General features: G+C 40.7%; 1 long non-coding RNA gene across 3 annotated transcripts; it reads right to left on the minus strand.

The window, feature by feature from the left end:
- Positions 1-7,396: 7,396 nt before the first annotated feature.
- On the minus strand, positions 7,397-27,051 carry LOC135279596 (uncharacterized). 3 transcript variants are annotated; one of them, XR_010346813.1, is made up of 4 exons: positions 26,802-27,051; positions 24,052-24,193; positions 23,289-23,462; positions 7,397-7,901 (listed from the first exon to the last, which is right to left on the minus strand). It is a non-coding gene; the product is annotated as an uncharacterized LOC135279596 (long non-coding RNA). The 3 variants fall into 3 exon arrangements; XR_010346811.1 differs by having other exon boundaries at positions 24,052-24,238; XR_010346812.1 differs by lacking the exon at positions 7,397-7,901 and adding an exon at positions 19,857-21,477 and having other exon boundaries at positions 24,052-24,238.
- Between the last annotated feature and the right edge of the window lie 642 nt (positions 27,052-27,693).

Genomic DNA, 27,693 nt, shown 5'->3' on the forward strand with positions numbered 1-27,693 from the left:
CAAAACAAAAAAAACCTAATTTATTTCCACAGAGTTTGGGGAAGTACAAAAATGCCTGACATTTCTGGCCTAAGAGCTTGAGCATGCTGTTTGAAGTATGATTATTTAAGAAGCTGTCTTAAACCATTTTTAGATTTTGGCATACAGCGTTGGGCTGAACTATAAATTCTCCTTTGCCTTACTTTTCTTTTGAGCAGCAATTTGTGTCAGCATAAAGCCACAAGGGTCTGTAAAACCCATAACTTCAAGCATGGCCATGCGTGTTAATTGGCAAAGTCAAGGAAGATAAACAAAATAATATGCAATGGGGACAGGATACTTCTTGAATTCTAGAAATGACTAGAAATGCATTTAAAAATATATGACTCCCATTGGTCTCTACACATCAGTGTGGCAAATCCAGAATTCCAACACTCTGCGCGTTAACGGGCACTTGCTGGTTTTTATTTGTATAAATCTTACTTTTGATTTAACACTTTCAAAACACAGAGAAAGGGAACTACTGCATGAATTACAGTTCAGTTTTTCCACTCCACACTTAAAGAAGGCAGATATAAAATCTTATATGAAACAGCTTTAAAAACAAGGCTTGCTGCAGGAGTGATTTTCCCTGCTCTTTAGCAGTCACAGCTGAGCGAGCTGTATTCACCAAGGAGTGTGGGGTTACTTCATGGGAGAAAGTGGCTCCAGGGGCAAGGCAGAATCTCAACCACAGCAAACCTCTGCCGTTCAGGAAAGAAAAGCTGTGGAAGGCACACAGTGTGGCAGCTTCAGAAGGCATGCACAGCTTATCCATGGGATTTGCTCCTGGGCATCCTCTCAAGGAAGTTCTTCTCCAGGCTGTGCTGGGTCAGAGCCCTGAGGGATGCCCACAGCATCTCTCTGCTCTGAGGGTCTTTTCCTGGCTGATGCACAGACCTCTGCTGTGCCTACCAACACTCCATTTTCCTAGGAAATTGTAATTGCTGCTTCCTGTGGCACTTTGGATCACCTACAGGGAACCAGCCAGGTAATGATATTTGTTTCTGGAGGTTGCTGGGCTGTTCATTGGCCAAGAATTCCCATGTCACTCTCCACAACTGCAGGCCCCTGTGGAAGATCAGGGTCATGAGAAATCTAAGCAGAGAGGAATAGCTGAATTCACTCTTTACAATGGTTCTTAAAAGTTGGCTTTGGCTGTGGTCTGGAATAGGCCGCCAAGAGCAGCTCCAGGAAAATCCTTTCTAAAGCTTCCCCCTTTGCAGACAGGTGGCAGCTGCAATTCAAAGGCCCCTTTTTGGGCTGAGAAATAGACCACATGGGAGCATACATTTAAAATTTTTAAATGTCTTTTTTTCTGCTTTTGCTGTCTCTGAAGCAACAGCTGCTTCAGCTGAGCTGCTGTGTTCTATACTCCCAACATCCTTCTCATAATAACAGATACATTGTTGAGCATTATGAAAGAGTCTCTCCAGGGGAACAGAGACTGCTCTTGGGGTGCCAAAAAACACAGATATTAGTAAAAAGACAGATGATTTGTGAATTTGAAACTGCCTGGTTCTGTCTCTCACTGTGTTAATAATGAATTCATTACAGAAGAACTGTAGTTCTCCCCCCATCCAAGTGAATCACCTTTTCTTGTCTGGCAAGCCAGCACTTACTAATAAAACCAGTTCTGATCTGAAACTACACAGATCCTGGAGACACTCTCTGTTTATGTAAGCAGCCATCAGAGTCGTGTGCAGCCCCAAATTTTGCACTGTGGCTTCTGTGCTACCAGCTTCAGGCATTTTCAGACTGTTCACCTGAGCTGAGGGAAGAAAATACACCTGTATGCCCTGCACAGATTGCTGCCAACCAGTGCTCCCAGCCCAAATTATGGACATTTATGGAAAAGGATGGTTAGGTCAAAAGGAGAATGTTCAAGAGTTGCTTTTATTTTTGATCAAGTATACTGAGCTTCTCTCTGGCTTAAATCCCAGGGTTTCCTGGGAGGTTGCAAGGCACAGCCATGGCAGGCATTAACATCCTCTGAGCCTCTGACCCCAGGGAGCAACAACATTGGAACAATGCAGTCCTTCAGTGTGGGAGCTACAGACCCACCTCCTACAGATGGCTGCACTGGTCCCTGAGCAGCAGCATCAGGTAATCATGGAGATCCCACATTTTTAGGTTATCAGGTTATGAAGGACTCTGCTCCCAGCCTGCCCTAGGCAGTTCGTGTAATGCTCCTCCCATGGGGAAGAAGAAGCCCAAGGGAAGAATTTGCCAAGTGTGATGGAGGGACACCAGGCTGAAACAATTGGGTAGATATGAGACAGTTGCAACAACATTTCCACAGGAATGAACTATGAAAAAATATTTTTGCTCCTTTTCACAAAATTAAGTTTTTACTGTTTGCAGAACTCCAGTTTCAAAACACAACAGCACCACTTTGTCAATTCTCTATTATAAGCAGAAAACAGCAGTCAAAATAATAAAAAGTGCTACAAAACAAAACTGTCTGACTTCAGGAAAGGAGTTTGGTAGGCATGCGTTCTGCCACTCCCTCAGGTGTGCTACACTACAGAAAAATCCTAATGTACATTGGTCTTGAGCGTTAGATTATGGTGTGTGAATTGAGGAAAAAACTGAGTGGTCTTGGCTACAGCATGATGATGATGGTGATGATGATGATGGTGATGATGATGGTGATGGTATTGATATAATTCTTACTTGAGGAACAGGCTGGGGTGCTGGTCACAGAAATGTCTACGTTGCTGTGGTTTCTGGACTACACATGCAATGTGACCCTTTTTGGTTTTCCTTCTTTGGAACTGGTAAGGTTCAACAATGGACACTGGTAGTGAAGTGCCTGGGAAGGAATTTCAATAACTCCTTTTCCCAGCACATAAAGACACTTGTATAAAATAATAATAATGAAACTAGGAGAGTGCAAAAGGCAAGTGGAATAATTACAGTGCTTGTTCCAGACCTTCTGGGGCTTTCTTGACTCCCTAAAGGAACAACAGGTATACACAGGCATGGCAGAGGTGAATTGTATTAATCAGGTGGTAGCACTTGAGGCCAGTGGTGCAAGGAAATACATGAAGAGTGCTCAGTGAAAAATAATAATCACTTTAAACCTTAGGTGAAATGTGAAACCATGTATAACATTTCAGCTGGCCTGGCTCTGTCTCCTTTCAACTTCTAATGCATCCCCAGCCTGCTCATGGTGAGGTGGATGCAGAGCAGAAAATCCCTCCCTGCTTGGTTCACATTCCTTCTGCAAACTGCACCTTAGTGAAAGGGTTGACCTTGACCAAGTTACATCAAGCTACATTGAGCATGGGTATGAAGTTCACTTAAAACCTTTTCAGGCTGGTAAGTCTGTCTAGATATTATTCTTGGCTGATATGGGGACCTGCAGGGACAGTTCTGGAACAAAAAGCCATATTAATTCTTTGAACATAATCAGTGTGGATTATGTACCTTTAAAAACTGAACAAAGTTCTTGCCTGACCAAGAAAAATGTTTTACTTATTCTTATGATCATTCAGATTATTATGGCCTTTATGATCTCTAAGTACTATTTAGAGAATATAAGGGGGGAAAAAACCAAATCAAACCCAAACATTTGGATCTGTGTATTAATAACATAGAGCCAGATACAATAAAAAATGCTGTGTTACAGAAACATGGCTGCGATGACACTTGCTTCTCATTACATTTTTGAGAAACAAAATTTATTACTGCATCATTTCCAACCATAAAATAACAGTGTTCTTTTAGGATCCTGATCTAGCTAGACCATATTGCCAATATAATAAAAAAAAGCTATGTTAGGATCAAAATTATAACTTGTATTACACTTGATATTTCGCATGCAGTGATGAAAAGTTTTGATTCACATTTTTAGACAGAAATTCTCTTCTCCTCAAGTGATTTTTCTAACTCCTTTTGAAGGTCATACCAGCATGGAAGCAAGTTGGCCTGAGTCAGCACAGATAGTAGCTGTATCATTCTTCACACTTTAAAGTCTAACTCATGTATTTTTTCAATTACAGAAAAAGAGTTCACAAATGCTTTTTCAACATATTGCATTTCAGCTTTAAAAATAAGCCTTCAGATATATGCCCTCCTGAAAACACAAAAAGGAGATTTCAGTTCAAAATGAAAAACCCATCATTCCAGTTAATAAAAAACACTTGTTAAAGCAAAGATGAGCCTTGGTGGAAATGTAAGTTTAAAATTATTTGGACTAAATGCATATGTAATAAAAAACCTCCCAACAGAGAGGATACATTTTTACAACATATTCCTGTCATTTCTTGTTTTCTAGAGTACAGAAGCACTTGTACAACTTTACATAGAGCAAATCTCCTGGCAAACTACTATGTGCAATCATTCTGAAAGCTAATGGAGCAACACAGCTCAGAGCTGAGAGAAAAACACTCTTTCAGCCACTAACCTAATACACAAACTCTTTTCATTTTATTGCCATTTTGCTAATTAGACATATTTCAGTTTCTAAGATGATGAATGCAGATGTGGTTATAAAAAGCCATAATTTCTATTAAGAACAACTGGGTTAATTTCTGAAAGGGGATTTCTAACAACTTCAGTTCAAATGTAATGTTATTGTAATAACACACAGTGATTTACTTAAATGTTTATGCTGGCATAAACATATCTGCTAATGTTTTTCCAGGATTTGACCCATGGTAGTCACTAAAATTGTTTATTCAACTCACTCCATTTATTAGGATGCTCGAATTTCAGTGCTAGCTCCTCTTCTGTATCATCAGTGCTTATGCTTAATATTAATTATTTTTCCCTTCTTTCTTCCCTCGTCCATTAAATCAAATTAAAGCATCACAATACAACACAAAGTCATTGACGGTTTTTCACCCAAAAGCAAGACCCACTCCCTTTTTGCCCTTTTGGTGGTGAAGGATTCTTCCCAGATACAGGGAATGTTCTAGGAGTCCTCCATTCTTTCCATCCTAAAAGTGGAAAAAAGGACCATGTGCCCCTGAAGCAGCAGGAAGCTCCTTCCCAGCTGCTAAGATGGACAGAGATCGCAGCAGGGAACCCCACTGGCTCCAGCAGCTGGGAAATATCCATTTGGGTGTGTGGGTTGGCCTTGTGTGACTATTTGTGGAATCTGTCTATGTGCAGCTTATAAATTCTGCACTGATATTTTGAAGCTGTTGCTGTAAAAATTCTTGAAAACTGGAGCTCCAAAGGTGGCCGGAATCCAGAGCTTCAGTGGGCTGACTTGATCTCTGAAAACGCCCGTGCATTATCCCCGTGGGCAGCCTGTGGACATGCTGCAGACCCAGCTCCTGCCTGTGATGTGGCTGCCCCAGGTTCAATGCTCTGTGCCTCTTTTCTTGCCAAAATCCTACCAGGTGCTCTCAAGACTAGGGCCAAGGACCGTGTGTTGGCAGAACAGTAAGTGTGTTAAGTGGCTGAGGAAAAAAACTCTGGTGTACAGAGGAGATAGCTGAATACAGAGTGTTTTTTTACTAAAATCTTGGCATATAACTATCCCTTGGAAGGTGGGTACACACACTAAGGTATATACCTTGGAGAAGGGCTGAGGTAATGTATTTCTCATTTCTGAAAGGATGGTATGAGGCAGAGCTGTGGGGTGAGTCTCCCCAAACACACATTTTGACCTTGAGTCTTTTGAAGGACTCTGTTTTTATCAAAATCTCTTTTATTTCCTCCAATCTTCTTATTAAGTCTCTTTCAGCTTTGTTAGATTCAGCACTTTGTTGATAAGGGAATGACAACCCATGTAATCCTACCTCTTCTCTGGTCACTCTACATTGTTGAAGACAGAACCTGTTGATTTATTCAAATATGCCTCGCTGTGTAGTTTTCTTTGTCTGGGTCTGTCTCTCTCCTGCCTTTCAAACCTCAATTATCTATTTATCACCCTGTCTCAGGTCCCAGGCTTTGAGGCTCTGTTGGGCAGAAACTATTTTTGACTCTAGAAAGTGCTGAATACTCTAAAGGCACTTAACAAAGTGTATCTTTGATCCTTAGGGGATCGCATTGTTATGAAAATATTATCATTTGTCAAAAGAGGAGATTGAAACTTCTATTTCATTAAAAAAAAAACGGCACAGATGTCTGGGTATACAGAATCTCCCCAGCTACTTACAGATTACTTATGGGAATCTGTATTCACCTGTCTGAATAACACTACGTTTAAGATGATTAATAGAGACATAGAAGAGAAATCTATCTGTGCCTGTTTTGCTTTTTCACCTAAACAGCTGAACTTTTTACAGTCTCTTTTTAACACACAGGTTATACAATTTTGTCAGTGAACTGTATTTCTTTCTGTAAGAACAGTTTTGGCTTCACTCCCATTGTGACAAACCACCAACAATACCTTTAATAAAATACTGTGTTTTTTTTTTTCTCAGTGCCTCTTAATTTAAGGAGTACATTCAAGGAAAGATATTAGCCTCATCTTTGTTCAGATCATCTTGAATAAAAATATTGTAATCAATCCTTTTCTGAGTTTTAATCCACAGTTTTCAAAGAAAGGGACTGTTTTACATTTAAATATTTCAGATTTATAGACATACTGAAAACACATTGCAGAGATTTATTGCTGTTTTTTTTCTTGCTGCTCTTATAAAGATGGGTCTGTATTGCCGACACCACAAAGATGTAAACACTCTGGATAAGAAATAAAGAGCAACCCCCACCAAGAATGAGATCCAAGCCACAAGACCTATAAAATGGCTGTGGGTGTTGCAACGTTAAAAGCATTCTTGTTTGTAGACTGCTAAACTTGTTTTAGCAAGGACTTGAAACAGACTTCTAAAGGCTCCCTGTATGACGTGTGCAGTACATGGGGCTGTGTTCCTACTCTTTGTGAAGAATACATAGCAGTTTCTTTAAAAAGGATGTGTACAAACAAATTCTACATGGCAGCTCACTCCCTTTTTGCTATTTCTGTTAACATTTTCTTCTCTTTATTCTTTCTTAAATTTTTGCTACATTTATCCTTGCTTTTTCTTTCCATCTTTCTTTTCCATCTTAAAGAACATTCTAGAGACTTTGTGTGCTCATTCTCTCTTTACTTTCAGGCCTCAATCTGTGCCTGGCAAAGTGACTGGGAGCACACTCTAACCCTGAGTACACCTGTGTGTCCAGGCCATGTGTGACAGCCACTAGTCCAGGACACAGCTTCCTCATCACTTCTGAAAAGGTCTGTACTTCACCTTGAAAAAATATATCAACACATTTCCCCACAGGTTACATATTACTTTTGCTTTATGAATATTGAAAAGATCAGTGAACATGCAAATGCTTGAGGCAATGTATGTACAGACGAAAAGAGGCAGAGAAAGAAAGGAGAAAAAAGAGGTGACAGAAAGGGGAAGAAATAAGTCATATTAAGGACAGTTGATTAATGAATAGACCTTTATTGTTTCAGGGATGACTCTCAGAGAAACAATTCCAAAGTGAAACAGCAATGAATTTTTGTTCCAGTATCACTGCTACTACAGCTGCAGCCAACAGAGTGGCCTCACAAAGTTAGGCTTATAAGACTTTTGACCAATCTCTTCAGCCCCACAAACATGAGCACTCATCTCCTTCGGCCACAGCTTTGCTTCACGAGTCCTCTCATCAAGCATTGTATTGACACTGTTCAAATCACCAATCAGTCACTTTCTGTTTTCCAAGAGAAACATGTAATTCCTCTGCTAGGACACTGCTGTCTCCTTGGCTTCCTTAGGAGCAGCTCTTGCCCAGTTTTCAGCCTTCCCTCCAGTCCAGTGCAGCAGATCTCACACCCTGGGGCTCTGCTCCTTCCACGTCATGTGGCTCTGGTAGGAAGGGTTGATCCTCTCAATTGCTTCTGCACTTAAACTGGAGGATTTGGATCCTGAATATGAGCAACTGGAGTTTTCCTGAATGTGCCAGAGAAACAAGGAAGAAAGTTATATTCAAAGGCTGTGGGGAGCTTTATAAATATCCAGCTGGTTGTGAGGATGGAAAGAAAAACCTTTACCTCTGCGTTTTTATTTTGACCTGGGAGGTAAACCAGCATTTCAGGGAAGTGTCATCATCTGCCTCAGTTTCCTTTAAACACCAGGATGATACTTTGAGAGCACTGCTTGATGGTGGTGCCTACAACTGGCACTAGAATTGGTACAGTCCAGGCTCTTTTCCTCCAGAGAGTGAGTGAATAGTTTTTCTTGCAGAGGACGCCAATGCTCTGTGTTCAGTACTGTGCCTATTCTTGTAACTTAACAAGCCCATCTGAAGATTTATGTAAGCAAATGGCATCTGCTACATGTCAAGGGAAAATATGGGCCAACACTTTGATTTAAAGATGATGCCTTGTGCTGTGTAATGCTAAATAATGTCATGTGTCTGACATACCCATCAAAGCATGTGAGACACACCCTATAACATGTTTTAAATTAATTTATCCTTATGGAGAAAAAATTGTTTCCTTGCCTGTGAGGTTTTTTTAAAAATTATTATTATTATTAAGAATCTTCCTGGCCCAGCCTTTTATTTAAGTGAAGTAAATGCACATTGTCTTGCTCTTGAACAGAAGGTACATCCAGCTGCAGATTCTTCCTGCCTGGCAGTACCATGCCAAGATGTCAAAGGTCAGGATAAGGAAAAGAAAGGAATAACTTCATTATTTACATTTTGCTTGGTTTTCAAGGAGGGTTAAGGAGTACAAGGAAGCCTTGGAGAAGATGGGGTGGCAGTTGACTGCCAAATTCAGTCTGGTTTTGATGGCTCCTTAGAACGCCCCTCCTTAGCTGTTTGCTTACCCCTTCAAAATGCTGCTGTAATGCAGTGCAACACAGGTACCATTGTTCCTCTTATCTGTGGGATAAAACTGTTTGAAAACTTCAAAAGAACACTGATTAAAAAAAAAAAAACAAAAACACAAACCAAATCTAAAGCTCTCAGTCTTAGTGCACCTTGGGCAAAGAGATACAGGCACTTCCTCTGCCTGGGTTTTACAATGCATGCATGTGATATATTGAATTATTCATGTAATAAACTCCAGTGTAGGCTACCACAGGGTTAAAAATTACCCTTTTACTTTGATCTTTAGACATTATTCTTCGTAATCAGGAGTGCAAATGCACTTTCAGGAGTACAGAGGTAGTAAGATCCTCTGGCATCCCCATGACCCATGCAGGTGACTATGAACAGCCTGCTTAGCCAAGACTGGGTTTTGTGCATGGCTTAGAAATGAACTGTTTGTGCAAGAGACTCCACTACTACTGTGGTGACTTCCTTGTCCCTATTAGGGAAATAATTAAAATATATATTTCACAAATTAGATTCGAATTACAGTTATGGCTGAAGAAGGAACTACAGGCCCATGGAGAAAACTGAGGCTTCTATTCTGAAGCTTTGTTTTCAAATCCTGTCTGTACCCACAGGCTCTGGAAGTTCCTGACAGTCCTGAAGACCTAACTTTGCATGGAACTGACGAACTCTGTTAATATAATGGAGTTTTATTGCATTGGAAAATATTTTAAATACTTCTGTGTTTTAAACATCAAGACACTGCTATTGTCCTGCCTTTATTGAATAATTGCTGATCACAAAGGAGCATTCAGTGGGCATTACAAATTTTATACCATGCAGTACAGAACACTTGTCCCATCAGAGCCATATTGATAGCATTAATAATTACATCTTTCTCAGCTATAATAAAATCAGTAATAATATATAATGTGAAACACAGAAATATGATTGACATTGATGAGGCAGAGAGAATTGCATTGAAAATATGGTGTAAACAAAATGGGGCTGCACCTTGGTGTGACACAACTCTAAATCAGAGTGTTAAGAGATGGCTGAAGACTCAGATTCCTTCTCCAGTTTTCCCCATTTTGAGCTGCCTAAGGGCATAAAGAGCTCTTTGAGGGCCTGAGACCTGAAAGTTAAAGACTGCCTTAATACAGACCTTATGACAACTCAGAATAAAATTATCAGATGCGTCCCTTCCAGAGGGAAAAAAGCCAGGAGTGATGATTTCAGAACCTGGGCATCAGCTGGAAGCACTGGCTGGATAGGCAGAGGGAGCTCTTAGGAAAGAGGAGTTGGTATACACTGGAGAAGCTTTCTCCAGGCTGACTCTTTGGGAGTGACCATGGAGAGGAGATTTCTGTGATGGTTTAAAAGCACTGAAACCTTTCACCAAGGGCTATACAGTCTCTGCTTCACCCCTCAGACCAGTGTTCAGTTAGAATAGTTTCTTCAGTTCTTTGAGTTAAGAAGAAAAACAGTTTACACACTAATTTCCCCAATGAATTATTTTTATTTCTGTGTAGTGTTATAAACAAGCTATTGACTTCCTCAATAACTTTGAAAAAAGGAACCATGTTATTCATTATTATAATTTCTATGGTAGTCTCATGACTGGGGACAGAGCATCCCAGCGATTCCTTGGCACCAAGGCACAGATGGATTTGTGTCATTCTGCAGTCTCTAATCACTGCTCCCATCTGATAGCCCTGACATTTTACAGCTGAGGTGGCGGCTTGACTGAAATAATTCAGTTTTATTCAGCAAGGACCAAAGACATACAAATGTTCCCTTGCCTCTTTGTACCATAAAGGAGCTAACTGTAATGACCAGACTTAGTGTTTCCCACTGACAAGCCTAATCCTTACACATGCACTTTAGCTTGCCCATCAAGTCAATCCCCATGAAAACCCAAGTTGTATTTTCCCATCGATATCAGTGACATGATCAAATCTTTTCTGGTACTTATCTTTGCAATCAGGTTGTCATTCCTGAAATAGCTCTCATACTTTCCCACAACAAAGACAATCAACAAAGAAGCTGGAAAAAAGTCACTATTTGATGAGTACAGATTTGCCTGTATCTTTTAAAGTTAGCTTATCCACTAAAGCTGTAATTAATTCTTATACATGATTATGTTTTTTCTTCTGATCCCAGCTTAAAGCCAAATCTGTGCAATAGGACCAGCCACATGAAAAATCCCTCAGCTATTCAACTAAAAACATACTAAATCCACATTTTAAAAGATGAAATTCAGAAACGTGTAATGACTCCTGTATGAACAACAGTCTAAGTACAGAAGTTCATTTCAACTCTAGCAGCTATACTTTACATGGCAAGTAACCTAATTACACTGTGCTTTTTAGTAATGTATTGTTCTATGACCTTTTTGATTGGACTAGGAAACATTAGCAGTCAGAATGCTAAATGCTTAATCACACTGGTGAGTGATAAGTGAGTCATTCTGAAAGATCATTAGAAATATCAGTGGAAAAACAGTAAAAAACTTGAACTCTGAAAATCTTATTCACATAAAAAACTGCACAGCAAAATAGATCAACTGTGAATACAGTCATTTGCTGTAAAGATCTTTTGTAAAATTTCAATTAAGCCAACATCTTAGGATCTGAGCTGTGGTGCTTTTTAATTAATTCCATGAACGGCAAGACAATTAAAATATAGCCTTTGTTTTATACTTTGGACTAGAAGAAATATAAAATACTTAAACTCAAGTACAATCATACCAGTACTCCAAAGTGTTTCTTAAACTGAATGTGTTTTTAACAGGCACACTGAGGACTTAAAATCACATAAATACAGAAACAGGCTGCAGTGATATGTCTGGGCTGAGGATTTTATTGGAATACCTTTACCACAGTTTTAGGACTGTTTAAGGATAACATCTCTCAGCTACTGTTTTCTCATGTTTTACAAAATACAAATCTAAGTTTGTATTTCTCAAAATAAACACAAAATGTGTGTTTATCTTGTGAGGGGAATTATATGCAAGGAGCCTCACGGAGACTGGGGAAATCAAACCTCATTAGTATTTCCTGCCTTTGAACATAACTAATGACAGGGTTTCAAAGAGTGACAGAACTCTGAATGAACTGCAACAATGGTCATTGTCATCTGGGGATTGTGCAGGAGCCATTTTGAACATTGTCCAAAGAGCAGGGAAAAGGTTTATACTTCTGTAGAGTGGACATGAAGGCTGAGAGAAGCCTGTGTTGGGCCCTTGTCTCCAATTTTCTGCCCTGATTAATTACAAAGGCCACTAATTGTGTATTGATGTTAGTTAAAACCACTTGGCATTTAGTATCTGTCTAGTCATGTCAAAATAAAAAAACTTTCTGTGTAAATGTTGGGTCAAAGAAAGTACCATAGTGTTTTTCTCCTCATTCATTTTTGTTTATAAATCCTTTAAACTACAAGTATTTGTATCATATTGAATTGACTGTAATGGGTTAAGAAAACACAAATTAGAAAAAAAAAGGCAATTATAAAAATATGGAGTGGAAGTGGTGATTTCTAAATGTCATTAATCTATGGTGATTCTGCCACAGTTTGTAAACAATGAAAGGATCTGATTTTCAGCAAGTTGGCTATTCATGTGGTGCACATCTCATTTCTGTTTACTGTTGTTACACATCAACACACAAGTGAGCAGCTGAATTTTGCCTTCCCTTCCCTGCCTGGCAGTACTGCCTTCCTTACCCAGAGCTCCCCAGCCATGGCACAGCCAGTGTCCCCTGCACTGACAGCACCCTCTCTGTGCCTTACAGCACACTGAATTTCAGTTTCCAGCTCGCATTTATATATGCTTTGCCTTTTCGTTCCTGCTGTTACACAAACTGATTGATTGGATGATTGTTCCACAATGGCTCACACATCTGGGAGCCCAGCATCTGGATATGTTCCCATTTAGTGCATGTTCCCAAGAGACATCTTACACTGTCAGTGCTGAACTGCGTTTGCCTCCTTCTACTCTATGTCTTGAAATAATCCAGAAGCTGCTGAGTCCCAGGGGTGGTACCTCAATAATTGCTTTACCTCCAAACTTAGGGTTTCATTTAGTGTTAGTTCCACAAGACTGAGTCAGCTAAATGAGCACTGAACTACTTTTACCGAAGGCACAAGTTTCTTAACTACAAGATTTGGGGATCCACAACAGATACTTGTGGTGGCAGAGCAGCACATGGATTGAGCCCACCCTTCTTCAGACCTGCTGCAAGCTACATGGGAACAGCATGTGTAAGAACTGATTTCTTTGCAGCTTAAAGGTCTTACAGCCAATGTTTAATAGCTATTTCCCAATGGGACAGCAAAACACAGCCTAGAAAGAAGGGCCTTGAGAAATTAGTGCACCTAATGCTGTAGGGGTGTTTGGTGTGTAGGATGCTGTCCAGCCTCCCAGGTGATGTGTCACACCTGGGGGAACATGCTCATCTGCTGAGGGCTACAGGAAAAGCTTGAAACAAAGTACTTCAGATAAATAAAGGCTTGCTCTGAAATCAAAACTACCTTCTGTAGTTCTCAGTGTCCCTCAGACCATCATCCCACAATTTTCCTGCTTCTATAAAATACCTGAATTCTGAGAATGTTTTTTTCTTTTTAATACAAATGTTTATTTGGAGGGAAAAGACTTCCCATATAAATGGCATATATATTTGACCTTTTTTAAATGAGCTTGTTTCCTAACACTGCCCCAGGCCACTGGCACACATCCTTTCTGCTCCCCACACTCTGCCAGGCAGAATTGAGCCTGTCACCTCCTGCCACTGCTGAGGCCATTTCTGTCACAAACAGCCATTATAATTCCCTTTGTCACTCCCCCCACACACCAGTCTTGCTCTGAGCAGAATTGAGGTAACTTTTCAGGTCTCTCCCTGAAAGGGAGATGTGGCTGTGGAATGACAGTGTCTGGAAACTGAGATGCAAGTGATTGTTGGCATTTACCAGCTGCAGTAACTGCCTCCTGTGTTGGAAGCTCTTGGATGGAATCTGGAAAAGATAACTGGTGAAATAAAGACAGAGTCCAATCCAAACAGAGATATGAGAAGGCAGAGACAACACAATGTGCACACAGTGTCTCACAATTAACAGCAAGGAGAGAGATTTCAATACAGCTGCAGAAAGGCATGAGCAGCTAGTTTTAACATCAAAATACTCATTATCTGAGAGCAGATCAGGAAAAGTGAGGTCCAAAATACTTGAATTTATCAGCTGAGAGGACCCAGAAAAGGTGTTGAGCTATGTCTCAGATAAAATGTAAGTAGAAAACTGTAATAAGCAAAGGAAGTATAAAGTGAATTCTGCTTAGATAACTATTTATTGGTATGGTGTCAAGGAGCCCGGGAGGGTTCAAATGTGTTGTCTCCCTAATGCATTGCAAGCCATCACAAGCAATCTGGAGGAGCTACAATTCAGTAGTCCTTCAGGAGCATTATGAAAGCATCATCTGTGAGATATAAACTGCAGTGGACTGCTCAGCTGAAGCCTTTCTTCTACAGTTTGTTGCCCTGAATGCAAGGATTATCACACAACAGCTTTCAGATAAATATCAACCTTATGTCAAGTAAATATTTTTTCCACAGAAAAACAAACTGAAGACAAAAAAAATATACCATTGTTTTAAAGTAAGCCAGGTAAATTGCATAAGAGGATTTGGATTATATTTCATGTCTCAGCAAGCCACAGATATTGAAATTCTGTTCTTTCAATTTCAAATATATGTCTCTCCAGATTAAGAGCAAGGATTACCATTTACTACAGCTGACTGGATCATGCTAAGAAGGGAAACAAAAATTTGGAGTTCATAAACTTCTAAAATAAACTGAACAGAATATGTACACACTGACAAAAATTTTGAAAAACTATAACTTCTTGTGATGCCTTCTTCTGGCCATTTTCTCTGGGTGTGATTGTATAAACATGACGAATCATAAAGGGGTCTGTTTTTCAAATTATCACTCTTCAATTTTTTTCTCCTAGATTCATCAAGGAACAAATTACATCAACAAATTCTATACCCCTTTTCCTGCTGTTTTTAAAAAATTCCTCATGGAGATAAACGGTCGAGTTGGATGTGCCCAAAATATGCCATGCCCCATAACCACCTACAGACAGAGCCAGCCACCCGGATACCCACACTCCCTTTGGCACACTCCAGCAGAATGGAAAGGGCCAAAAGTACTGTAAGCCACTATTGTTCCCCCTTGGAACAGGTGGGACCCCCCCGGGGTTCCCAGAATTGTCAGGGACTGTGGGAGGCTCTGAATTGTGGCTGTTGGACCCCAGGGCCACACCTGCCGCTAACGGCCCAGCACAGCCCTTCCTTCCCTGCTTCCCTGCTTCCCTCCTTCCCTGCTTCCCCGCGGAATGGCAGCAGGAATGTGCTGGCAAGGAAGCTGCTGGAGCAGTGTGGAGTGCAGCCAGCCTTGGCCACCAGCCTCTGCAGCACACCTGGCAGGGGCAGACTGGGAAGGAGCTGCTGCTGCTGACACAGAGGGAAGTCTTTCTCTTGAACAAACTCTATGCAATGCTTTCCCACACAGCTTTTCTCATCCTATTCTCCAGAATGTTTGAAAACACTCCCAGGTAACTATAGCTTACAAGTTTGCATGTGTGTTCCTCTTAGTCATTAATGGAAAGTCACATAAAATTGGTTAAAACCAGACTTCTGTGAAGCTTTAAAACTACTTGAAATGTAGATTTATACCTTCTCCAACTCCACAAACTGACAATAGTTGACATGTATGTTGTCACAAATACTCAAAATCTACAGAAGTATATTTCCCCCTTTCTTTTATTAAATACCATATTCACAATTAAACTTGTATCTTTGAATTCTGCATAATCTTACATTTTCTGTCATTTCCAATACCATTTCCAGCAACTGTCTTAAGAGAGGTGCAGATGTGAAAAATATAACTGTATATAACCTTTTTTCCTGGGACCAACCTCTTTTTTTTTTGCTCATGTGCAGAACACAATTGCATTTTTTAATATTTTCCAAACCAAAAGTGGTGAAACTTCTTCCTAAATAACACATGGCCATCAGCATCTAAACACAGCAAATGACAGCAGCAATAGTTGTATTTTACAGATAACTGTTAAGTGGTTGTTTGCAACAGATTTTTTTTTCTGCTCTGTTACTTTTGCACAAATTTCAGCATCAGTCCATCCCAGGACACTCTCATACTTAATCAGAGATGACTTCTCAATGCCTTCTGGGGGGCACTGACATCTACAAGTGTCACCAAGCCTCCCCAAGGGTACTGCAACTTCACAAGGGGCCTTCAGCATTCATTTCAAAGAATCTGAGCCAATTCCTGAACTCAGCAGTTGGGGTTTTGGTGGAAACAAAGAACTGGAGCAGACCTCCTACATCTTTGAGTCAACTCCTGTGCTATTGTAAGCAGCACATCCTACAATTTTGGTCAGAAACTCATCAGCTGACAGTGAAGAACATTGGTACAGATCTCAGCTGGGCCTGGTTCTGGGAGGAGCACCTCAAAGCAAACTCCATTTGTGCCACCTCTGGAATGGATTGCCTGTGACTGCTGTTCATGTGTTCAAGGAACAGCTGGAGGTGGCACTCAGTGCTCTGTGCTGGGTGACAAGGTAGGCATCAGGCACAGGTTAGACTCAATGACCTTTGAGGTCTTTTCCAACCCAAAATCATGCTGTGCTTCTGTGCTCTGCTTAAAAACCCTTCTCCCCACACAACTGCAGCTGCCTTAGGACTCCAGCACTGGGGGAGAATCTGCAGCTTGTGCTATAAAAACTCTCTAAACAACCTTCCCTTCTGGTTTTGTCTGAAAAGAACTGAGCTGGGGCAGCACAGAGACGTGGGATTCGGAAGCACTGAACACAGCAGAACAGGAATATCCTGCAGCAGCTCTACTGACAACTCAGGGCGTGAGAAGCAATCAGGAGCCTGGCTCCTGATTGCAATATGGAATTGTTATAGCAATGATCTACCTTAGGATCACAGATAATCTCCAGCAAATGCCTCAGCCTTTTGAACATCTTGAATTTGGAAAGCTTTGGGTAAACTTGCTGAAAGCTAACGCTGCTGCCCATCTGGATGTCCATGTCCAGCCTGAGCTGTTGCTGTACCTGCTCACTTACAGGGAGCCAAGGAACTTATCCTGCCCTTCCCAGCTTCTCTAGCTGCCAGGGAAGGCTGTGTGCACAAAGCTCTTCCCTCTTTCCTTAACACACAAAGGGTGTGTACAATGGAGACCAACACATGACTTTTAACCTGGAGAGAGCAGGGAGGGAACCAAGAAATAGGAGTCAGCATTATTCACTGCTCCAGCCAAGGGTGTTATAATCTTGCAAACAGCTATTTCAAGATGATTGATAAAACACAATTGATCCAAGTGTGTAAAATGAACTAACATCAAAGACATCAAAGACGGTGCATCAGCTATCCTCCCTGTGGCCACAGACCATGAGACCTTCTCTCTTTGCATCCTACACATGTGGAAACTCAGCCTAATAAAAAGAGAGGTCACCCAGCCCTCTCCCACCTCCCACTTCCAGAAAAGGACAAGGCACACAAGTCTACATTTGTACAATTAAATAAAAATAGTGTGATAGTAAGAGTTGGTGAAGATGTCAGGCACCACCTAAGTTAAGAACACCATCTCTTTTTTTTTTTCTTATATTCTCACAAGGTTTAGAGTCTTTTCCACTTAAACATTTGGGGAGGCATTTTTTTTCCTGAATTTTACATCAATATCATTACACATAAAGTGGTATTAAAAAGATAACACCAACAAAAATTTCACATCAAAATATGAACATGGAAGTATTTCTAGTTGAAGAAGCAGAAGTCAATCCAAGTAATTCTTGATGTAAAACTGAGGAGTGTTTAGTTACTTTTGAGACAAATAGAAACAGAAAACTATTTAGTAGTGCCAGTAGAGTTTGTGCTTATTTTGGCATATTTTACCATCTCAGTGAACCAAACAGAACCAACCCATTTTCAACAGCCACTGGCTTTTTATAATCTGTGCTGAGTCAGAGCTATTCAGAAGCTAAAACCAGCTTGTATAATATGTGATATTTATTGATTTCTTCTGTCTGACAAGATCTATTAGAAATACTAAATAAATGCACAAAAATCTGTCTACATTAAAGTATTTTTAAAAAATGCTTAGTTCAAATATTTTAATGAAACAAAGCACTTTTCTATACCCATGGGAATTTATGGTAGAAAAACATGTTTGATAGGATCTGATTCGTAAAAAGAAGATCAAGAATGTGGCTTTCTACACTTTTTAAATTTGAAAAATAAACCCTATTTCAGGAAACCTCAATTTAAAAAAAAATTATTAAAAAATACAGCATTCCAGTAAATGCCAAGATAAAATTGGCTTATGTTCAGTCCTATGATAAAACATGTTTTAAACCTTATAATCCAAATTCAAAACATCATCAGGTTAAATAAAAGCTAACCTACACTCTAAGTGAAAAGATACCTACTCGCATTTGGTGATGTCTACCTATAATTTGTGACTTGTGAGAGCAGACACAGAGTCTTGTGGAACTGTTTAGTGCACAGGGTCCTTTGGGTGGGTTCCACCCTTGCTGAATTCCCACACTCCCTATTTTCCTATTCTCTGGTCTGCTACATAAAACTGGAAGGACTGTGCCTTCTCTGAGTTTGGAACTTGCCACACTTTGGCATAGCTGAAAGGAGGAGGAGGTAAGAGGAGGAGAGAGAACAGGAGAAGGTACAGAAGGAGGCAAGAGAACTGGTGACACCGAGTTTGTAACTCACACACCTCTCTTTCCTGCAGCAAGAAAAGGGTTTTTCCCCATTCCCAGCTGACTCTTCACTCAAAGCCTGCACAACAAGGTGGTTCTGCTTTGCTTCCTGCATTTACCTGGATCTGCACAGGGCTTGTGATCCTGACTGGGAACTGATACACAGCCGATCTGCTTGCAAGTCTTGATTAAGCCATGTGCAAGGTTCTTAAACATGGACTGGAATGATTCTTATTGAGCAGTAAGACTGTTTGAATTAAACAACTGATGGTCTTAAAATTAGTTTCATTTAACCCATCACCCCTTGGCTCTTGTTATTGTGATAGAAACATTTAATCACTTAAAAACTGCAGTGGATAATGTAAGCTACTTGTTCACCTAGGAGAACCTTCCAAGGTTCATTCAATACTATTTCTTTCCCAAATCTACCTTCTCTCTCTTGTCTTCATTCTGTGCAATTTGTCAACATTTTTCTTCTAATTAGTCACTATTTAGGGACTTTGCAAGTACTTTGGCCTCAGCAATCCAAAATATCTGGAAGTTATTCAATTACAAAATTCCACTGGCTTTATTTGATTTTTATTTTAAGACAGTAATCTTGTATTGCATTATTCTTCCATGCAGTACGACTTTGTGCCATCCAAAATATATGCTCATTTTTGGGAAAGAAACTCTCTTTTAAATTAATTCAACCTTTTAAAATAACACTTCTCAAAAGAATGTCTGCTTATGAGACACATTTGAAAGCAATCACAGGCTAAACCACAACCAAACCAGTAGTGGATGGAAGCAGAAACATATTTGAAGTGCCCCATGGCAATCAATGACTTAATAGGCCTTCACAATTGCAAGCCAAAATAAATGGCTTGTGTTAATTCAGATAAAGGATAATCCACAGAAAAAGAATAAGGATTATTGGTTGCATTTTGGCTTTAAGATAACCACACCATGAAAAAGAAAAGTCTGTCTTCACTACAGTTCAGCACATTTCCTACCATCAAAAAGCAGCCTTATCCTCCTGATATGCACCTCCTAGAGACACTTATCTTTCTTATTTTCCCCTAGGTAAGTTTACAACAGTCTGCCTTTCCTGTATTCAGATTAGTATGTAAAAAATATTATTTGATTAGTTGGTAATGTTGCATGTGCTCTTCATTGCACTACCATAGAGCTGGACTTGAAAAATTGACCTTTGATGCAGGCAGTTGCTGACAACATGTTCCTGCATCTCCATGATGTTACTGCCATCAGTGTAGGAGAGGCTTAGACAAAGCAAGAGTCTGTGTGCTCAGAAATTCAAAATGAAAGGCAAGTTTTATTGGATTTTTAAATTTTTGCTTGCTTCTGGAAAGTCAGTAAAAGCAACTCCCAGCAGGAACTATTTTTAGGGGTAGTAAGTTCTGTAACTTTGAACCATTATGTGGTTGTGTAGAATATGTCAGTATTCAGGAAAATGAACCTGAAAATCCATTTACCAAGATGTGGAGGAAAGAATTCGCTGAGCTTGAATAATAAATGCCAACAAGCATCTAAAACATTCTAAAATATGCCTCAAGCCATGCTTCCTTTACTTTCTGTGATTAGTGATAACATTATCTTTCTACATAGACTCACTCCATGACTGAGAAGCCTGACCATCAGATATATCCAGCTGAGAGCTGTGGCTTTAGAGGGGTTTCTCCTGAATGCAGGTGTTTCCTGAGGGTCTAAAAGCGAGCAAAGAACCCCCAGGGTCTGCTTGCAGGATGTCCAACAAGACAGGCCATTTAAAGTAAAAGCTGTTTCTTTCCTCATTGCCTTCTTTTGCCTGATTTCAAGGGAAATACATCAGCCAGGACAACAGAACGTGTCAGAACAGAACCTGTTGCCAGAATACGTCAGTTTAGATCCCTCATCTGCCATATATGTTTTTGTGTGAACTCCAGCTAATCATCTTCTTGTGCTTTAGTTGCCTCTAGGAATAACAGCATTACCCTGTCTCACAGGCTTGTTTTTAAGAAAACAAACTCCAAGAATATAAAACTGACAGCTATTTGTGGTAATGGAAGCTAAATATACTTTAAAATAGATAGGTTTGCTATGCCACATTTGGTTTATCCAGCCTGCATATTAATCAGGGCAAAGAGAAGGCCTTGTTCCTTTTGGTAAAGTGCAATGCAAACACAGTTGCTACATACGTGTTAGCTATTAATAAGAGATACTCTTAGATTCAGGAGTGAAATCTGATTTTCCTGGCAGAGAAGTGCAATTTCAAGGGTATTGCATTCTTCTACTGCATTTCCAGAGTTAGCACACTAGGAAAGGAGATATCCCATTGGGGAGGGGCAAGTCACAGCGGGTTTGGTTCTTAGGCAGTTTAAACGGCAACGTTAGCAAAACGCTACAAATAAATGAGCTTGCTAAAAGCAGGAGAGGGCTGGGACAGCCAGGTTTCTGCAAGGCCTGGTGGTTCCCCAGCCTAGGAAGGCAATTACACAGTCAGTCCCTTCTGCAGCGTGGAATGGATAACGATATGCCCCAGTGGCCCCGAGCCCTGCATTCAGCACTTTGGGGCATTCCTCATCCCCAAAATAGATCCTGCTGACCGGTCCTTGGCTGGAATAAAGCCTAAATCACCCCACGGATTCCAAGAGATTTAGTTCAGCTTTGGGTCTTATGATGCCTCAGGAACTGCACTGCACGTCCAGTAGTCCCTCTTTTCAGACAGCCAACCACTGCTGGTGCTTGCATTTTTATTCAGTATATTCTGAGATTTAGAATTCTTTTCCCTATTGATTATGTTACATGTTTTAGATCAATACACTATTTTGTTTAAGCTCAATAGAAGCTATGTAAGACTGTCTGACTCCAATAAACATTCCTCTTCTTGTTTTCTGTTATTTTTTTAAGGACTCACACTCTTCCTCAAAGGAAAGACTGAAAAAAAAAAAGTTCTATTTTAAATTGAGATTGAATTGAATGAGATCTAACATTCCCCACAACACACAATTGTGGTATTTGGAGATACATAAAGACATCCTGGAAAATGCTGAATACATCATTCTTTGTAAGATAAAAGTTGATAGTATAAATAAAAAAATACTCTGTATTGTTTCCCCATCTGGTCCTACATTCCTAATGAGGGGTACCACAAGGAATAAGTTATCTAGAAATTTGCTTCCAAAGCCTGCTGACTGCATCAGAAGTTAGCCACTTTCTGAACTTTCTGTTTGAACATGCCTGGTACACATGTGAAGAATAAAAGAATGAAACAAAGACAAATTAGAAACATAACCAAAGAAACATCAAGTCGTCTCTTGCTGCCACTATGTACAGTGGCAAAGCAAAAAATTGCTTTTATGACTCTGCATCTTTTTATTAAAGAGAAAGTGCAGGTATGTTTAATTTCACCATTCTGTGAATTATTATTTCCTTTCCAGCAGCTTTCTTCAGACATATCTTTCTTCAGTGCAATCTGGGGGAGACCAGATAATTCCATAATTTTTACCAGCAGAAATTTGGCCTGATCATTAAAGTCTGAACAGAATTTAGTTAATCTTTCTTTCCTTCTTTCTCATACCTTCTTCTTACAAATCAAATATATCAAGCCATATTGGGAAGAACTTTAACTAACATAACCTAATTCTGCATATTGAATATTGGTTTACAGTGGCAACTCGCTCACAATGAATGCACTAAAATGAAAGGAAAATCTCACCAAGGCCTTGTTACAGAAAAATCAAGATGATTGCAAAGTGTTTGTGAGGAGACAGGCTTCATCCGAAATATTATCCACCAGAAAACATTTTCAAGTCTCATAATATTAATTTGGAGTTTTTTTCTTCTCCTATAGGTGTTAGCTTAAACAATACAGCAGCACTGAAGCCAGAGCATGTAAAATACAGTAACTGCTGATAACTTATGAGAAAGTGGAGAAGGGCAGTCTGGATGTGGGCACCAAACAACAGCCTGAAGTGGGTCTGCAATGATCCTGCAATTGCACCTCCAGCCCTGGCTTAAAAAAGCATGGAGCATGCACTGCTCTGGAATGTAGGTACTGCCTGGTAACTTGGTGCACTAACACCCTTCAAAACTACCTTTCTTTATACACTCCTATCTGAAGAGAAAAAAAGAAAAATGGCACTGCCATTAGTAGATAATATTTTTTTAAAAAATTAACTCCTTTCCCTTGGAATCTTGAACATTGCTAAAAGAGGAATGAGAAGTTTTGGTACAAACTCCAACTCCCAGCCATGTAAGTCCACAAAATTGCATATCACTCCTAAGGGATATTAGTTTCTAAGGTGTACTGTGGGGAATACTGGCTTTCACGTTTCTTCTTATTAGTGGGATTGTTCTTAATGACAATATTAAAATTGGCAGCGATTCTAAGATTCGTAGAGATGACCAAAACCTGTATTTGCCACCCTAATTCAAAATGTAAAGTGCATAGGGTACAAAGTAACAGCATGGGATCCATCACTCAATTACAGGGCTCCCATTAATTCAGGCAGATAATCTGAGATTTTCAGTTACTGTGGGAATTTTCAAAGTAATTAATGGGTTTTGGACAACATGACATCATTGCAATGAGTGACATTTGGTTGAACTTAATATGTCACTTAGCATTCAGTGCTAAGCAACCAAGCCCTGGGCACGGTGAATGTCTGAGCCACAAGGTCAGTGTCTGAAGTGTACATACAACACAATTACTCAGAAACACCAGCCTCTGCTGAAAGCACACTCACTTTAGTTATTATTTCAGTAATTCTTCTCTTGCACAAATCTTCAACCTTTCTAATGGGCTTTCATACAGGCAAGTGTGTCCTCCTCAATTTATAGTTCTGCACTTGCTCTAAAATGTAAGCATCTCCCATTTATTATCCACAGTGGTGTTTGCTGCTTAACTACAGCAGTTTGGCCTGCAAATAGTAAAGACAAAACAAGATAAATTGCTTTAACTTGGCTTCCACTTATTTCATATTTACTCTAACTAACCTTTGAGCTACTGATCAAGATGGATTTTCAGGAGCAAAAGGCAGATCCAGAGCTGAGCTGATGTCACAGTTCCACAATGAGGGACTGGGGACAGTGATTTAGTCTCCTTTGGTGAAGAATAATTTAAAAGTCTCCATAGTGAAATCATAATTCTGATTACAACACCAGAAAATCATAGCATTGAGAAGCAAGTCAGATGTACTTCAACTCAATATTCCAGATGAAGAGCTAACTTGGATGAATTCTCATTAAGACATTTGTTCACTTTCAGTCAGCCTGTTCCCAGGCTTTCTTATATAGTGCTGCCTTATAAAAGATCCGTGAAAAGTTACAGCTTTTCACCAAATAATTTTTTCCACTCACAGAATGTTGCTTCAGGAACTGGTCCCACCTTTTCCAGGAGTAATTTGGAAAGGGTCCCACCCTGACCAAATCTGACCTCTGACTGATTGCTTCAAAACCTACACACCCCGAATGGGAATTACTGTCCAGGACATGTAATAATGATCTCACCTGACAGAAGGGGAATGATACAACTGAAGTAGCAGCCAGAGCAGTGGAAACCCAAAATGGATCACTTTCTTCCTTGCAGTGCTCCTTTTCTTTGCCAAATACACTCAAACAGGAAGGATAATGTAACAGATGATGGCCTCAACTGCAGAAGTTACAGACCAAAGTATGTGATTCATATATGCTGCAACTAGTTAAGGAGAGACATATTAAGTAATTCTGGAAGGAAAACAGCACTTGTCAGTATAATTTTTAGTGTTAATACAAGAAACCCATAGCTCTGCTTAAAACAACTGCTCCATAATTTGTGTGATATGCCTTTCAGGCAGTTAGATGCACTTTTTCAGCAACATGACCAGAAAATGGTAGATATATTTAGCATTTGGTTACGATTAAATTATGCTCCAACTATCCCAACATATCAGTAAATGTCAACTCAATTCATATTTAACCAGCTGGCTTAGATGTAGCTAATATAAATAAATTTATATTTTAATATTGTCAACGAATACAGAAGATCAAATATTATTGACCACTATTGGATCCCATTAGCTCCAGTATGATCGCAGTGGTTTTGCCTAAAATTGGGGTAAATGCCAACATTCTTACCCTGTTGCAACTATATGAACTTTGCACATAAAATGTAAATATTAGTATCTGTTCATTCCAATGTTTTTTATCTTTACATGTGATCAAATCTGAGCTACAGCTAAACCACTTTAAGACATTAAGGAAACTTAAAATAATGTAAAGTAGTGTCATTTTAGAAGACAAATTTATGCTCCAGTGAGCCTCAAGAACTTCACTGAACCTTCAGGTTTTTAGGGATCTTTCATCATAACAAATGTTTACGTTAAGCATGTTACCTACTCAGAGTATAATTTTTCATTTTGTCAAAAATTCTGCCCTTGACCTCAGAATTGCAAACAAAATTCTTAAGCTTAACATGGATCTTTAAACCAATTCTGCTGAAATTTATTTCCTTGACATCAATTCAGCAAAAACCATGAATCTGCAAATCCACAGAAGAAATGCATAACAAAGGGAAGAAGCTCTCTCTCTTCAGAATCTGAAGTCAGCATATCTAGATTCAATTTTAAATTGTATTTGAAGGAAATATTAAAAAACCTGAAGATGGTATTTTCCATATTGCCAGTACGAGAACTCAACATTCCACACACTCTACAGCTCCCAGTCAGTGGAAGACTGATACTAATTAAGGTAAGATTTGGATGTGTCCAAAGGATCAACTTTAATCATATGATTGTACCTATTACCCACTTATTTTCCCCTGAGTGGATGTTTTTCACAGTTAAATGGTTGTTTCAAAATTATTTTAGGGAGTGTTATAGTCCAGATAAAACTTGGAATAGTTATAAGACTTAGACGAAGCTAAAAGCAGTAGTACAGAACAGAATTTGGCTCTTTGTATCTTATTTACACACTAACTTCAGGCCTTGTCATTGTAAAGATCTCCTGAAGCATCTTCTTAAACAGCTGGGATCTGAACAAAATTCTCTCACTAATATAAAACACTATGTTAGCCACTTGAGACTTTTTCAGAAGAATTTTGTATCCTAAAGCAACAAAGATTCAGATAAAGCAACTTTTTTCCTCTTACTTCTTGTTGCACTTAGAATGCAGATACTGGGATGATTCGTGGTGAGTAACTATGGATACACAAACAGAACCCACCAACACTTTGTGGATATTAAGTTTTCAATGTATCAACTTCAGTTCAATCCAAATTTCAGGCTCTTCTCCTCCAGCCCCTCCTTGGGAGCTATTTTCACTGAGCTCAGTGGAATTCCACAGATAGGATATGACCCAACTGAGCGTTTAGTTGTGCTCCAAAAAAGGGGTAGAAAGAAGCCAAAAGTTGTCATCCTCTTGCTGAGAACAGCTCAGCTCTCAGCTGAAGGAAAAGGAGTGCCATGGCTTCCAAAGCCATGGAGTGAGGAGGTATTCCAGTCAAGAATGACTGATTCATCTTTGTGTTGGTTTTTTTATTTGTTTGTTTTGTAACACTTCCACTTCTCAGCTTAAATCTGCTCTCTTAATGGATTAGGAACTGCATTTAATGAGCCAGCCTTCATGGGATGGGCCGAACTGGAGTTCCTGTTCACCTTGCTGTAAATGTGCCAGCCTCCAGCTGCTTCCAAAGCACGTTTGATGTGGACTCTGGAGATCAAACTGCCCGTGCCCTTGGGCATCCTGAGCAGAGCACAGCACCTTTCCCAGAATGGAAAAGGGACTGATGGCTCGCTCAGAGCCAGGTTTGGGGTCGGGGCTTTTGGGGACTCCTTCAGCCTCACTCAGTAAGGGCCAGATGTTCCCAGGACTTGTCCCACACTGCTCAGTGAACAATTTTGCTGCAATTACTGCAAATGCTGTTGGTACACTGGGAGCTTCTACAAACTGCCACACATCTGACAAGTCTTCACACAGTTAGCAGCTAGCAGGGACATTTCTGCTACTCTTTAAAACAGTATCATACTGAGTTTGCTCCCTTCGTCTTCTACACACCACAAAACTCCGATTGTTTGTTTTACAGTCCAGTACTCTATGATTCATTCACATTTACCTGCCATAATCTCAAATATGGGAATACCACATTTGTCAATAATCCCAAAACCACAGAATCACAGAATATTTGGAAGTGCCTCACAGGGATCATCAAGTCCAGCTCATGAGTGAATGGCCCATGCAAGGCACAACTTTGGTATTTTTTAGCACAAAATGTTGAAACTCACAGCAGTTTTGTAGTTTTAGGACTCACTTTAGCAAACTCAAATTCGATAATATCATCTGCTCCATTTCTGGGGACATTTCTTTTAGAAACACCAGGAAAAACAGTGCTTCAGTTTCATAGCTCCTAAAACTTGTGTTAATTTTGTTGGTAAATGTTTGAAAAGCATGCTCAGCACACACTCTGAAAACTGAGGTTATAAACCAGTTCTAATCAGCATCAGCCGGGGCTGTGCCTGTCATGGTCCTGGGCCGGGTTTGGCTCCTGGGACAGGGCCGGGCCGTGCCTAACCCGGACCTGGGCCGGGTTTGGCTCCCGGGCCGGGCCGTGCCTATCCCGGTCCCGGGCCGGGTTTGGCTCCCGGGCCGGGCCTGGCCGTGCCTAACCCGGACCTGGGCCGGGTTTGGCTCCCGGGCCGGGCCGTGCCTATCCCGGTCCCGGGCCGGGTTTGGCTCCCGGGCCGGGCCTGGCCGTGCCTAACCCGGACCTGGGCCGGGTTTGGCTCCCGGGCCGGGCCTGGCCGTGCCTATCCCGGTCCTGGGCCGGGTTTGGCTCCCGGGCCGGGCCTGGCCGTGCCTATCCCGGTCCTGGGCCGGGTTTGGCTCCCGGGCCGGGCCTGGCCGTGCCTATCCCGGTCCTGGGCCGGGTTTGGCTCCCGGGCCGGGCCGTGCCTATCCCGGTCCCGGGCCGGGTTTGGCTCCCGGGCCGGGCCGGGCCGTGCCTATCCCGGTCCTGGGCCGGGTTTGGCTCCCGGGCCGGGCCGGGCCGTGCCTATCCCGGTCCTGGGCCGGGTTTGGCTCCCGGGCCGGGCCGTGCCTATCCCGGTCCTGGGCCGGGTTTGGCTCCCGGGCCGGGCCGTGCCTATCCCGGTCCTGGGCCGGGTTTGGCTCCCGGGC

The sequence above is a fragment of the Passer domesticus genome, chromosome 12, assembly GCF_036417665.1.
Source record: "Passer domesticus isolate bPasDom1 chromosome 12, bPasDom1.hap1, whole genome shotgun sequence".
Lineage (NCBI taxonomy): Eukaryota > Metazoa > Chordata > Aves > Passeriformes > Passeridae > Passer > Passer domesticus.